The sequence below is a fragment of the Stegostoma tigrinum genome, unplaced genomic scaffold, assembly GCF_030684315.1.
Source record: "Stegostoma tigrinum isolate sSteTig4 unplaced genomic scaffold, sSteTig4.hap1 scaffold_502, whole genome shotgun sequence".
Classification (NCBI taxonomy): domain Eukaryota; kingdom Metazoa; phylum Chordata; class Chondrichthyes; order Orectolobiformes; family Stegostomatidae; genus Stegostoma; species Stegostoma tigrinum.
Window position 1 is genome coordinate 1 of NW_026728433.1, and position 13,667 is coordinate 13,667.

General features: G+C 40.9%; 1 long non-coding RNA gene across 1 annotated transcript in view; it reads right to left on the reverse strand.

Annotated features, from left to right (window-relative positions):
• Positions 1-18: 18 nt before the first annotated feature.
• LOC132208707 (uncharacterized) overlaps positions 19-13,667 on the reverse strand; it is a 22,282-nt gene continuing 8,633 nt past the window's right edge. The window contains exons 2-5 of the long non-coding RNA XR_009444829.1: positions 12,489-12,547; positions 11,056-11,129; positions 7,021-7,220; positions 19-3,821 (exon numbers count right to left, since the gene is read on the reverse strand). This is a non-coding gene — a long non-coding RNA (uncharacterized LOC132208707). The remainder of the gene's footprint in view (positions 3,822-7,020; positions 7,221-11,055; positions 11,130-12,488; positions 12,548-13,667) is intronic.

The following is a 13,667-nucleotide window of genomic DNA, read 5'->3' on the forward strand; positions in this document are numbered from 1 at the left end:
ATTAGGCTATTCGGCCCATTGAGTCTGTTCTGCCATTTAGTCATGGCTGATAAGTTCCTCAACCCCATTCTCCTGCTTTCTCCCCATAGCCCTTGATCCCCTTGATAATCAGGCACCTATCTGTCTCAGTTTTAAATTTCCTGGCCTCCACAGCATTCTGTGGCAGTGAATTTCACAGATTTAAAACTCTCTGGCTGAAGAAGTTTCTGCAAATCTCCAATTTAAAAGGTCTTGTCTTCATTCTAAGGCTGTGCCCTCGGGGCCTCGTCTCTCCTACCAATGGAAGCATCTTCCCAACAACCATTCTGTCGAGGCCATTCAGTGTTCTGAAAGTTTCAATTCGATCACCCCTCATCCTTCTAAACTCCAAATGAGTATAGTCTCAGAGTCATCAACCGTTCCTCATATTTTAAGGTTTCCATTCCCTGGACCATTCTCGTGAACCTCCTCTGAACATGTTCCAGGGACAGGACATCCTTCCTGAGATATGGGCCCAAGTCTGCACGCAGTACTCCAAGTACGGCCAGACCAGAGCCTTATAAAGCCTCAGAGGTACAGCCCTGTTTTTAGATTCATATCTTTTCACAATAAATGCCAACATTGCATTTGCCTTCCTGACTATATAAGGCAAAAATTAAAGACATTTCAAACAAGCACTTGCACCCAGAAGTGGCTTCATCACAAAAGGACCATTGAAATATTTAGTGTCAAATCCATAAGACCATAAGATATAGGGGCAGAATTAGCTCATTCGACCTCCTCAGTCTGCTTTGCCATTCAATTCTGGCTGTGATGTTTCTGAAGCCCAATCGCCAGCCTTCTTCTGAAACCCTTGATCCCCTTATTAATCAAGAACCCATTTCTCTCTCTATCTTAAATAGTCCGAATGACGTCGGCTTCCTGCAATGTTTTCCTCAGATTAACCACTCCCTGTCTGAAGAAATTCTTTCTTACCTTAGTTCTAAAGGTTGGCCTCTTCACTCCGCGACTGTGCCCGCATGTCCTAATCTCTCCTCCTAGTGGAAACATCTTCTCTGTTCCATGTACAATCCTTCCAGGCCTCTCAGTATTCTGTAAGTGCCAATAAAATTCCCTCCCATCCTTCTAAACTCCATCCTAAACTGAACCAAAACCCTCAACCACTCTTCAGATGACAAGCCCTCTCAAGTTTTCAAGTCCTATTCAACTGGATTTGTTAAACAGGCAACATTTCTGATGTATGTAACTACAATAGATCGAGATTTGTTTTTCCCTTCCAAGCTCTAACAGGTGGTTTGCAAGTGACAGGAGTTGAGTCTGGAAGAGGAGCTGGGGGAGTTGCAAGGAAGAAGGGATTTCAACTTTCACACAAGTTCTCAAAGCACAATGGTCTGGATTTTTTTGGGCGATGCGGGGAGGTGGGACATGCAATAACACTGCAAACAGAGTTAGAGAGTCAAGTTTTTCAATATATTTACCGGCAGTGCACAGTCCAATGTTTGGAAAAGAAATATTCCATTAAAGACTGTGTGTTAATGCATGGCCAATCATTCGCTGACAATTAAATTGGAGGTTGGAGTATTAGGAAAATGGCAGGGAGGGAGTTTACCACCTACACATTGCAAAGCTATGTGACATGGGCCAGTTCTCTTTTTCACCTGGGCTCTCCCTGACATCTAAGGACTGCCTCCCTCACTTTCCTGATGGCGCCCACTTACACAACCTCAGTGACAATCAGCATTAACAGTAGGGCTGAGAAAGGTGCTGATCTGCCATCCCTTTCACTGGACTAGCAGCTGTCAAAACTGAGCCAAACCGTCAACTGGTGAGTAACCCGGCAATGATCTCTTTGTTGGTCACCGCTGGAATCGGCCAAGGCCTCCAGGTTGCAGTTCCAGCAGGAGGCCTGCAGCATGAACCACAATCTTCCATCTAAAATTTCTTTTTACAACACTAAGAACAGAGCAAATATTAGAACAACAGCCAACTGTTTCTTTAATGTAAAAGAACAAACTACAGAAGCCGACAAGCTGAAAGAAAAGCAGACATTGCTGGAGAAACTCAACAGGTTTTGCAGCATCTACAGACAGAAAACAGAGTTCAAGTTGAGCCAAGCGACACGTCTTCAGAGATGCGAAGTTCTGAACATGGGAACCTCAACTCAAAATGCCCACTCTGCTTTCTCACCACAGATGCTGCTAAGTTTCAGGAGAAAGTCTCTAAATAATGTTCCTGAAAATGGCGGCCTCCAGAGTTTGCCCTTCACATAGTTGTATTCTGATTCAAGCATCATTTCCTCACGCATTGGATCAATACTTACTTTCTGATCTCAGCAACTGTCTCTAGAGGAATTGGATTTTCAAGCTCCTCACAGCTCGGAATGTTAGCATTGTTTCCGCTGCTGAAATTAGTTGTGAAGAATGTCATTTTAAACAAACACTTGTACCCAGTAATTCTTAGCTCATCGGTAGTTTCCTTTGTATTCCTTGTGCTCTGAATAAAGCAAACCTTAACCACATATTGTATTCAAATTTACTCTTTCATGACAGATTTTAGAGAGCATGGTTTCCCATCTACCTTGTAGTTTGCACCGTCAGGTGATCTGCAAATGGTCCTAAAAGTGTTATCAAGTAAATTTGAGGAAACATCCACATCCACAAGAAAATTATCTCCATACACCTGAAAGACATTGAGTCGGCATTTCATGCCATTGAGAGCTAATTTTCTAACAACGGGTCAAGACGCAACTACAGAATATGGTCATTGGTCTCCCCAAAACCCTGAACGATAGTTTACAGGATAAGACCGTGAGACTGGAGTGTGGTTGTAAAGACAGAGAGAGGGACAGAAGGATGTAACAGATTCATATCTTCAACATTTTATATTTGTTGTAAAGTCTAAAAATATCTCAAACAAAGAGCTCCTGGCCCAAATATAGAAGGGCAACCAACTTTCCAATGAAGAACTTCAGATACTGTCTGTACATACAGGGCTGAATGTCCCAAGTCAACTGGCCTTGGCCTGAGACATGACATTCCTGGTAAAGTGGAGGGGAGTTCAGGAGGAAAGCTGAACTCTCTTCTGCACCATTATACTGTATTGTCAGCGGTGGGCAAAGTAGCCGGCTTAACGACGCACTGGGCATGAATTAAGTCACCAGCTCAGAGCTGCACATGTCTGTCTCTCTGGCAAATATTGGAGCTCCTCAACTCCTACAGTGGACATTGGCCTGCAGATCTCTTTTGTCTCAGCTCAGCAATACCAACCGTAATGACAGCAAAGAAAAGATTGCAGCTCTGCCTCGATTTCATTCTTGGTCAACTGTTTTTATAAAATAGATCACCCTCCAGATGTACTGCGAGTAGGTTTTTCTTCAAAACCTTCACAGGAGATTTGAAAGACACCACAGGCAGACTGAGGGGAGGGGAGAAGGTAGGAACCTCAATTCTTCAACATGTTGTATCCTTAATTCAGAGCTCAGCTATCTAAATGTTTGGTGACAAATGGAGATCTGAATAGTGAATGGATGAGCAATTTTTCACTGAACACTTTTGGATCTTTTCTGTTGATACAACTTTTCTTTTTAAACAAACAAAATCTGTGTAGATTTTTGATACAATCAAGCAACTTTGTTAATGTGACTGCTGCTGTCCAGTGTTTGCTGCATTGCTGTGGGAGGAAGGCCCTCCATAGATCTTACAGGAAGTGCCAGCAGGTTTTTTAACATTGTTGTATTTTGGATGAAACTTAATTAAGTCACACATTAGACTGAAGCTTACTTTGTGCTCACTGAATCGATTACTGGAATCTCTTCTGCCTCTGAGGTGTCAAAGCTTCCATATCTGCAATTGGTCAGACAGCACAAACTAAGTGATTTTAAACAAGCTTGAATCTACAATTTGCATTCAGCCACTGAAAAACATCTGAAGGTTCAGGATTTCGGCATTTGAAGCCTTGATTACCGAGTTTGTTAATACTTTGCATTGAAACTCCAATTTGGCATTTTACAGCATACCTGCCACTTCCCATACAAGGAGGGAAGAGTAAAGCATTCAATGTGGTTCTGTCTCATCTGATCGTAACTTCAAATCTACATTCCTGCCTCTCCTAATGACCTTTCACCTCCTCTCCCTCAACAAGTATCTGTTTATCTTTGCATTTACAATATTCCAGAGCTCTGCTCTGCATTTAATTGCTTTCCAAATTACTTAACATGTCTGTACACGATCATTTTGTGATTCATGCACGAGGATACCCAGATTCCACTGTATCTCAGAGCAATGCAATCTCCCTCAATAAAAACAAAACTGCTATTCTTTCTGCCAAAATGGACTTCAAATTTACCATATACAACTCTATTTGTCAGATCATTGACGACTTGCTAAACCTATATTTCTCTGCAGTATTCTGAAGTCCTCTAAGGTTAATTTTTGAGCGCATCTTTGTCACGTCACCAAATCTGTCAGTCATAAATTCATTCCTTCAGAAGTCATGGACTGATCGTCAACACTTGGAAAACTTGGGCAGGAACAGATTTTTAAAATTATACTCATACTATACGATCCTAACCATTTTGAACTCAAGTTAATTCTCTGTCTCAAATAAAAACCTCAGTAAATGAGAACACTCAAGTAAAAAGAGATGAATTCCCTGGATCTAATTACAGAACACCAAAATAACTGTAGCATCTAGTCAGACGGTTTCTCCCTTTCACCACGGATAAAGGAAAATTTTGAAATGTAGGGTGCGTGTAAGGTGAACGGATGCTATAAACATCCGTTGAATTATGATGATCTTTTAGCCGAATTAAAATGGTTGGCTCAAACACTAATCTTAAACACAAAATCTGTCCAATTGGTAAAATGGGTTTGAACTTTTGAATGGCATGGAAGCCATTTTGTTGGTGACTTTTTAAAAACTCCAAGAATCTCCCTGCAGATGGAGACTTTCACCAAAAGACAATGGACAAGTTAGAGATCTAAGCAGCCAAAGTAATAAACAGCTACATTGTGAAAGGAGGAGACAGTAAATATAACAGATGATTGTCTTAACCATAGCTACCTTAGAGTTTAATGAGAACCAAACTCCTCAAATTTCAACAAACCACAGTTTGCTGAGATTCCTTGGTTTTACGAAATTTTCGCTTTACCTTTAAAAGAATACCATCATCTAAGATGACCACCAGCCTAACACAAAAGCAAATAAGAAAGTAATAACCTGCGAAGAATCGTTGTCCACTATCTCACCTCTGAGAGATAACATGAGACACATGAGTGAGCTGTGATGTTTCAAATTCTACGGCAAGTATGGGTCATCTTTTTTTAAAAACTCAGAAGCTTATTGCTGGAATTATTCTGCTGGAACATTTATTTAGTTGGGCAAAGAAAGAGAATATTTTGGCAACAGGCATAAAGAAAAACCCAAATTCACTTTTGAAAGGTCCAGCTGGATCGATTTCTGCAACCCATTGGGTTCATGAAAGCCAGCTCATCAGCTTACTGCTTTGAAGAAAAATCTAATCATCTCTGGTTATTTGCTGATTTTCTCAAATTTTATAACCATAGCACATTTGGGAAAATTTTCCTACCCAGGGATATCCCTCTAATGTCAGAGATACATCAATTGAAGGTCAGCAGTGGTGAGAATCGCTTTGTTCCCGAACTGAGTTTTGATAAATTACCCCAAAACATCATTTGTGAAGTACATAAACTGTTCAATCCTCACCCAACATGCAAAAAACTAATGTATAAAAACTGAGGTGACAAGAGAAACCATCACTGATGTCATTTGAAAAACATTTCACCCATTATTACAAAATTGTGGTATTCCTGCATATTTCAGTTGGAAGCAGACATTCATTTGACCAACATTTCAGTTTTGCAATGAAGGTTCCTCACCCTGAACTCAGCTTCCAAACTTTGATTGTTATGCCCAACACAGACTTACAGACAATTGATCAGAGATAATGGGAACTGCAGATGCTGGAGAATCGAATTAACAAAGTGTGGAGCTGGATGAACACAGCAGGCCAAGCAGCATCGTCAGAGCACAAAAGCTGGGTCTAGGCCTGACACGTCAGTGTGTGTGCTCCTAAGATGCTGCTTAGCCTGCTGTGTTCATCCAGCTCCACACTTTGTTACTACAGACAATTGATAGGCTTCTTTCAATTAAAATAACATTTTTCCATTCACTACATGCAGAAACTTAAACATTCCAAACATAGTTGTAGGAAGCTCCAAACTACATAAAAAGCATTGAAGGAAGTCAACGTCACTGTTTATCTTTAATACCAAGGTCTAGACATTGTCCTAATACATTCACCACACTTTTTAATCGTTGTATTGTACTGGTTCTCGATCGCTTCATTATTGCGAAAAAATAATCAAAAATACATTGCCACCTGTCTCAGCATTATGTTTTGTGAGTATGTTTTATTCACTTCTGTCCCAAATCACTAGCGGGTTGCTTAAACATGATTTGTGCCACCATTTGGGATCAGGGATATTGGAAAGCGATGGGGGCACAAAACAGGAGAGCTGAAGGACTGCTTTGCCTTGTTGCAAACAAACAAGCTCATCAGTCCCACTGCAGTCTCTCTTTATGAAGGACTTCAAGTCTAATTACTTTTAATCAAGTTATTCAAACTTATTATGACACATGACATAGGAGATAGAATTTGAATCTGGACCTTTTAGGCAGAAGGTGGAGGATAAAACCATCTGTGTGGAGGATAAAATCCTCCAGAATACTTTAAAAAATGTGGACTTTTCTGATGAAACTGGATGAAAGTTAAAGCCCAAATTTGCAGAGCTTAACGTCCAAGGGATTGGGGTGCAGGTAAGTTCGTGTCTTCAATGAACAAAAAATCGTCTCCCTTACTGAGGGTTGGATGGAGATTCTCAGTTTACTGAGAGTTTGTTTCCATCCGGCTAGTTTCAGCGATTCATTGCCAGAAGGATTAATAACAAAAATTACTCGACAGAACATACTTTTCTATCATTACCATTAAACAAAGGAGATGCTCATAAGATTTATGCTCACTTGTCCAGGAGGATGTACAACACACTTTCAGCAGTGGTATATGCTTTGTATGTCGAAAAGAATGTGCGGATGTAGAAACGCTCCTTGTTCATGAGAGCGATTACAAAATTTTCGACGAGTCTTTTTGAGGTCTCAGAGTTAAGAATTTGAACGTTGGGGGTATCGACAGTGAGATGGGATGGAAGCTCATCTCCTGATGCCTACAGAGAATACAAATTTAAAAAGTAAATGTGATGCAGGAACAATGTTTATTTGTATAGATCTCTGACATGGTAGAAATATTTCAAAATGCTTCACATTTACATAATCATTTAAAAATCGCTCCAAGATTCATGAAGCTAAAACTAGGGCAGGTCACCAAAAGCTTGGTCAGAAAGATTGGTTTTGAGGACAAAGAGGAGATGTTTTGGAACAGTGTCCCAGAACTGGGTAGCTGAACACACCAATGACAGAATAAAGAAGATCAAGCATGCAGGCAAGATCAAAGTGGCCGGAATTAGAAGTGCAAAGATATGAGCATTGAAGGGTTGGAGGGGAATACCATTGATGAGGAGATACAATATGTTCAATCCAATGATAAAGCAGCTGGTCACTTCATGTATTGCTTGAACCATTCAAAAAAAACACAAAGTTAAAGTCAAAACATCACAGAAACATGGCCAGCTAGATTCATGCAAAACAGAAATTTGAGCCTTGGAGTTATTTTGTATCGATCTCAAGAATATTAAACCATCATTTTAAGTAAATAAACATTTAATATTAAATCCCTCCAGCTGACTACCCACTATTTCTCAATTTCTACTTTAATCCAGTCATCAGACGGGCCAGAAAGTTTCCACAACAGAGAAAATGTGGAATTATGTGCAGCAACTTCTGTCTACAGCTCGAGGCCACAGCAAGCAACAGGAAACATGACAGTCTGGCTTCAATCCTGTTTGAATTCTCTGCTAACAATATCACTGACTTCACATTTCTGAACAATATTGTTTTGAGGAATCTAATTACTCTTGAAAGCAAGCTTACATAACTGGAAGGAAAGCAGAGAGGCGTAAAATGTTTGCTGACTTGGCGGAAAATAGAAGGAGGGAGAAACTGAAGAAAAAGGAAACCTCTGTTTTTTTTTGTTCCACAACTCATGCCATGCAAGGTTTCTTCCAATGTGCTGCCTAAGGGTTATCATACTTGATGCTGTGGAGTGTGCAAAAGAAATTAAGAACTCTCACAAAGAACTTCATAGTTCAAATCACATCAAGCACCCCTATATCAAATTCAGTTTCCTTCATGTCAGCAGATGAATATACCTTTGGGATTGGGCAGGGGTCAGGGTGGAGCATGTCAGCAAAGGAGGGAATTGGAGCACTCTTGAAGAAGCCTGATTTGAAATTTGAAATCCAATGTGAACCTCTCAACTTTGCCAGAGTAGCTGGCCGGTTCTGTCAGAATTATGAATCGTCTGTATTCACAGGAAATGTATTTCCAAGACTTGTTCCAAGTCATAGAAAATTGTACAAAATGTGTTTCAATTAAATGAAGTTGCCGTTTTAAGAACTTTACCCCACACAAGTATAAAAATGCATGACTGCAGAAAAGCATAACCTTCAAACAAAGATAACAAAGTGTGGAGCTGGATGAACACAGCAGGCCAGGCAGCATCTTTGGAGCACAAAAGCCGACGTTTCGGGCCTAGACCCTCCATCAGAAAAGGGGGAGGGGGAGAGGGTTCTGAAATAAATGGGGAGAGAGGGGGAGGCGGATCGAAGATGGGTAGAGGAGAATATAGGTGGAGAGGAGACAGACAAGTTTCGAGGCAGGAATGGAGCCAGTAGAGGTGATTGTAGGTGGGGAGGTAGGGAGGGGATAGGTCAGGCTGGGGAGGTCGAATAGGTCAAGGGGGTGGGATGAGGTTAGACAGAAGAAAATGGGTGTGTTGCTTGGGGTGGGAGGAGGGGATAGGTGAGAGGAAGAACAGGTTAGGGAGGCGGGGACCAGGTGGGCTGGTATTGATATGCGGTAGGGGAAGGGGAGATTTTGAAGCTCAAATTGTTTATGTGTCATCATATTTTGATCCAGTTAGACAAATAACATTAAAAATAAATTGATGTTTTATGACCATGATGACAATCTCAGTAAGAGAAATTATGTAATGTCCATCTTTAAATATTAAAAGAGCAAAACTATTGAATGTTTGCAATACATTACTAAAATAAAGGCTACCAGCTGTCAATACATTGCCTTCAACATTTTTAATGGTGAAATTTCTGTTCCTTTCTCTCACCCGACTACTCATTCCTTCCATCTGTTCTGCTGTTGTGGTAAGAGGCTATCAGCTCCCCTACTCAAATTTACTTCATAATCATTCATCCCGCTCCTTTCCTTCCCATTCATTGCACGGTGTAACAGAAGAAAGGGCAGGATATCTATGGAAGGATGTGCCCTCCAGTGTTCTAAGTTTTCACAATGCCAGCAAAAAGGAAACAAAAATACTATCGAGCGCAGTAAATCACGGTCCCTCAACGCACAGTTTTTGCGGCGATAAATCAAAACTGGTGTGTTTTCTCAGTATATTGTACACATGCAGTCAGCAAGCAATCAACAGGCATGGAGGAAATCTCTCAAGCAGATATTAATATGTCAATAAAAGCAGGATGGAAGAGTTGAAGTTAATTATGCAGCGGAGAGAATCAACTGAAATGTGCACATTCAGGTTTCAAATATTAAGTGGAGTTCCACATGAACATTGTTTTATTTTCCTCTCGTAGTCAAAATGCCACAACACACTAGCTTGCCTGACAGATGACATGTTCTTTTCTTGTTTCGAATTCAGGAATTGGTTTGCAAATCTGGTTCAAATTTGGACTTTGTTCACTGAAGGTTGCCAGGCACAGCATGTGGCAGAGCAGTGGAAAGTGGCCAGTGATTGAAACACCATCTAATGCCCACTCTTAACCCCTATTAACACACTCCAGTTTGTGGCTTAAGTTAGTTCTAGTCATGATGATTGTCAAAAATTTATGAAAAACATGACAGTTATTTTCACCACCCCCACTACACTACATCAAGGGACACAATTCCTCTTCATGATTATATCGTTGCTCTATGTTCATCATGAATGTAAATTGGGTGACTATTCTATCTCAGTCTAAAATTGAAAAGAAGAATTTGCACATGTCGCTTACTTAATTAATGCCAATTAGAAAAGTTTGAACAGATCTCTATCCTAGTACATAGCGGACTTTTGTTACTCCATTTGTCTTACAGTTTGCTTGCTGAATATCTCAGAACTTAAACTATATTTTTTGAATTCATAGGAATAAGGTCTCTTGAGCTTGCTCCATTGTATCACATCATGATGTATTTCTCTCTTAACTCCATTTATCCATTTACTGTGAATACACTAGCATAACATAAATGGCAGTCTTGAAGTTCTGAATGAACCCAACAGACTCCAACTTCAGAACCTCCAATGGACAACATTTTTTGGAAAAACGTCTGTCGCCAGATTTCACACCCATCGGACGTAGCTCGGATTTGAAAAGTGCAGCAATAGATATTTCCTGACATAAACAGTCAGTGATTATCACAAAAAAACCCAGCTTGTCTGTTCCAAAGTGACCCACCTTCGAAAAAAAAGTCACCATTACCACACCACATCATTGGGCTGTGCTCACATGAGCAAGAGAGAGACAGACAGCTGGTGATTGTTTAACCAGCATGTCAGGCACGGGGAGAAGTTGATAAGGGCAAACCCTCATGGTGAACACAAATGTTTATTTACTCTTTCAATATCACCTTGCTCTTCCTTAGAACAACTGAAACTTTAAAAGGCCAAGTGAGCAGATGAGAGCATCAGCCTTCAAACATTTCAGCTCCCTCAAAATGAAACGGGACAAATCTGTGACCAAATATATAAAACATCTTGCACATCGTGGAAGAATGTGCGAGTGAGTGAGTGTTGGATGGTATATAGGAATATGAAGAATAAGTAATCAGGGGATTGGAATTTGTTGTGTGTGAAAAAGCAAGGGCAGTACATACCATTTTTATTCTGAGTAGTATGACGGAAATCTGACTGCTTCGGCAAGCTGACTGACCGGAAACAACAGTCAAATCTATAAGATAAATGAAAACATCATGAGAGACAAAACCAAATTCAACATGTAAAGAGAAAGACTGCCATAAAAAAATTAAATACTGGACCAAAAAAGATAAAATGCTGACTTCAGTGTAGTTACATGTGTCCATGATCTGTTTGATCTTCTGATATCATGTTGCTCTTGCTCAGAAAACACAACTTTAAAATCCTAACTGAGCCAACATGGACGTCAGGATTCAGACTTTTTCGGCCACTCAAAATAAAAATCAACAAAGCTTTCACATCAATATATGAATAAAAATCACTCTACACACCCTGGAAGCACTGTCTCAGAATCTAAAGGGAGTAACCCAGAGTCAAAGCAAGGGAGGCTGCCTTCATGCAGGATAGGTTCACCAAGAGCAGTCTCTGGCATTAATACAGGGTAATGGGCTCTGCCAGATGGACACCCAAGGCAGTCAGCTTCTCAGAGTCCACACTTCTGCAGTCCAGTGAGTGGGACACAGTCAGCCCAGTGGGAGACCGAACCCGGTGTGGGGAGTGGGGAGAAAACAGCTGGGAAACTGTAGAGACATCAGTTAGATGTCGGGTCACCTATTGCTCAGTCTGTCAAGGTCGCAAAAGGGGGCTGCCACATCAGTCCTCATTGTGCTCAGTGATATTACACTGAGAACTGTCTGACTCCAGGGTCAGGCTGCTGTCATTGATGCAAGGCTGACAACTACTACTTTTCACAGGTGTCATGGACCGCTGCTGTTTTAATCTCGTCGGATACGGGAGGCACGGTGGCTCAGTGATTAGCACTGCAGCCTCACAGTGCCAGGAACCCGGGCTCGATTCCAGGCTCAGGCTGACTGTGTGGAGTTTGCATATTCTCCCCGTGTCTGCATGGGTTTCCCCTGGGTGCTCCCACAGTCCAAAGATGTGTCGGCTAGGTGGATTGGCCATGCTAATTTGCCCGTAGTGTTGAGGGGTGTGTGGGTGAAAGGAAGATGGGTCTGGGTGGGATGCTTCAAGGGGCGGTTTGGACTTGTTGGGCTGAAGGGCCTGTTTCCACACCGCAGGGAATCTAATCTAATTTAATATGTCACAGATGAGTATGAGAAAATGGAACAAAGGAGCAGGAATATTTCCAAGAAAACAAAGTGTGGGGCTGGATGAACACAGCAGGCCAAGCAGCTGCAGTTCCCTGCTGTGTTCATCCAGCTCCACACTTTGTTATCTTGGATTCTCCAGCATCTGCAGTTCCCATTGTCTCGAAAGGCAAATTTCCATGTGAGGTCTGGAATAAGTGAGTCGATGCCTGACTGAACACAGGGAGACAAGGAACTGGATTGAAGCTTGTGCTTTGTGAAAAATTAATGATAACTCATACCTTTCAGAATCAAAGTGGGTTGGAGTCTGAGGAATGAGAAAGGTGAAGTATCGTCAAACCTAAAAGACAAATGAAAACACCATAAAAGTAAAAACCAAATTCAACATGAAAAGAGAAAGAGTACGATCACACTTAAATACTAGACCAAAAAATATGCTGACTTCAGCCTCATTACATATGTCAAATATTCATTTGCGCCTTCACTGTCTACTTGGTCTTCCTTCAACAATTTAACATTTTAACTTGTCTGCTGAGCAGCCAGGACATCACCCTTCAGATACTTCAGTTCAAAATGAAACTCAACAAAGCTTTGCTCTAATCCAACACCTTGAACATCTGGAATGATTTCCCAAAGGGCCTTTTTCATCTAAATACTATTTTTTGGCTGCTGTAATGTCGGAAAGGCACTGGTTAATGTGCAGAAAGCACGTTTTCATCAATAACAATTGGTAATGATTAGCTTTTCCATTGAAACAACATTCACTGAGGGATAAGTAGTAGATGATTTATACGGGAGAATTCCATTCTTGTTTTTTTTTGCGAATTGTTGTGATAATGGGATCTTGTGGTCATCGAGATGAACATTTTTCCTGCTAATATCACCTTCAGCAAAGACCAGAAGAAACATTTTGCTCCATCAAAGAGCGGACACAAAAATGTGGCCAATATAATTTTGGTTTTGGCAAGTACTGGAACCATTGCGACCCACAACATACACACATTAATTCAATCGGGTTACCCCAAATTCACATCATTTTTCCAGTTTTCCCGTCTTTGAAATTCGTACTAAAATCCAATTTCTTTACAAATAGTGTCCAGTATATATTGAATTCAAATTACCTCAAAACTCTTCTCACAACCAAGAGTGATACCACGAAGGTATTGCTCCTTTCCCTCCGCTTCAATTCGTGTTAGTTCTAATTACACTGATGAGGGAGAGAAAAGAAATAAGCGATTCGCACTTGAAACTGCAGAGCTACAAGTCTGCAATGTTCACCTCACGTTGTCTCAACATGAAGTGAAGACACACAGCAGTTATTGTTTATTCTTGTTTGTGTTTATGACATCACAGGCAAACCATTGTGACGTCACTGGGCTTATTCTTTTTTGAAAGAAAACCTTCCTGAGAAAGAACACAAAACCTGTTCGAGCAGTTACCTGCTGTTTTCCACTTCATCT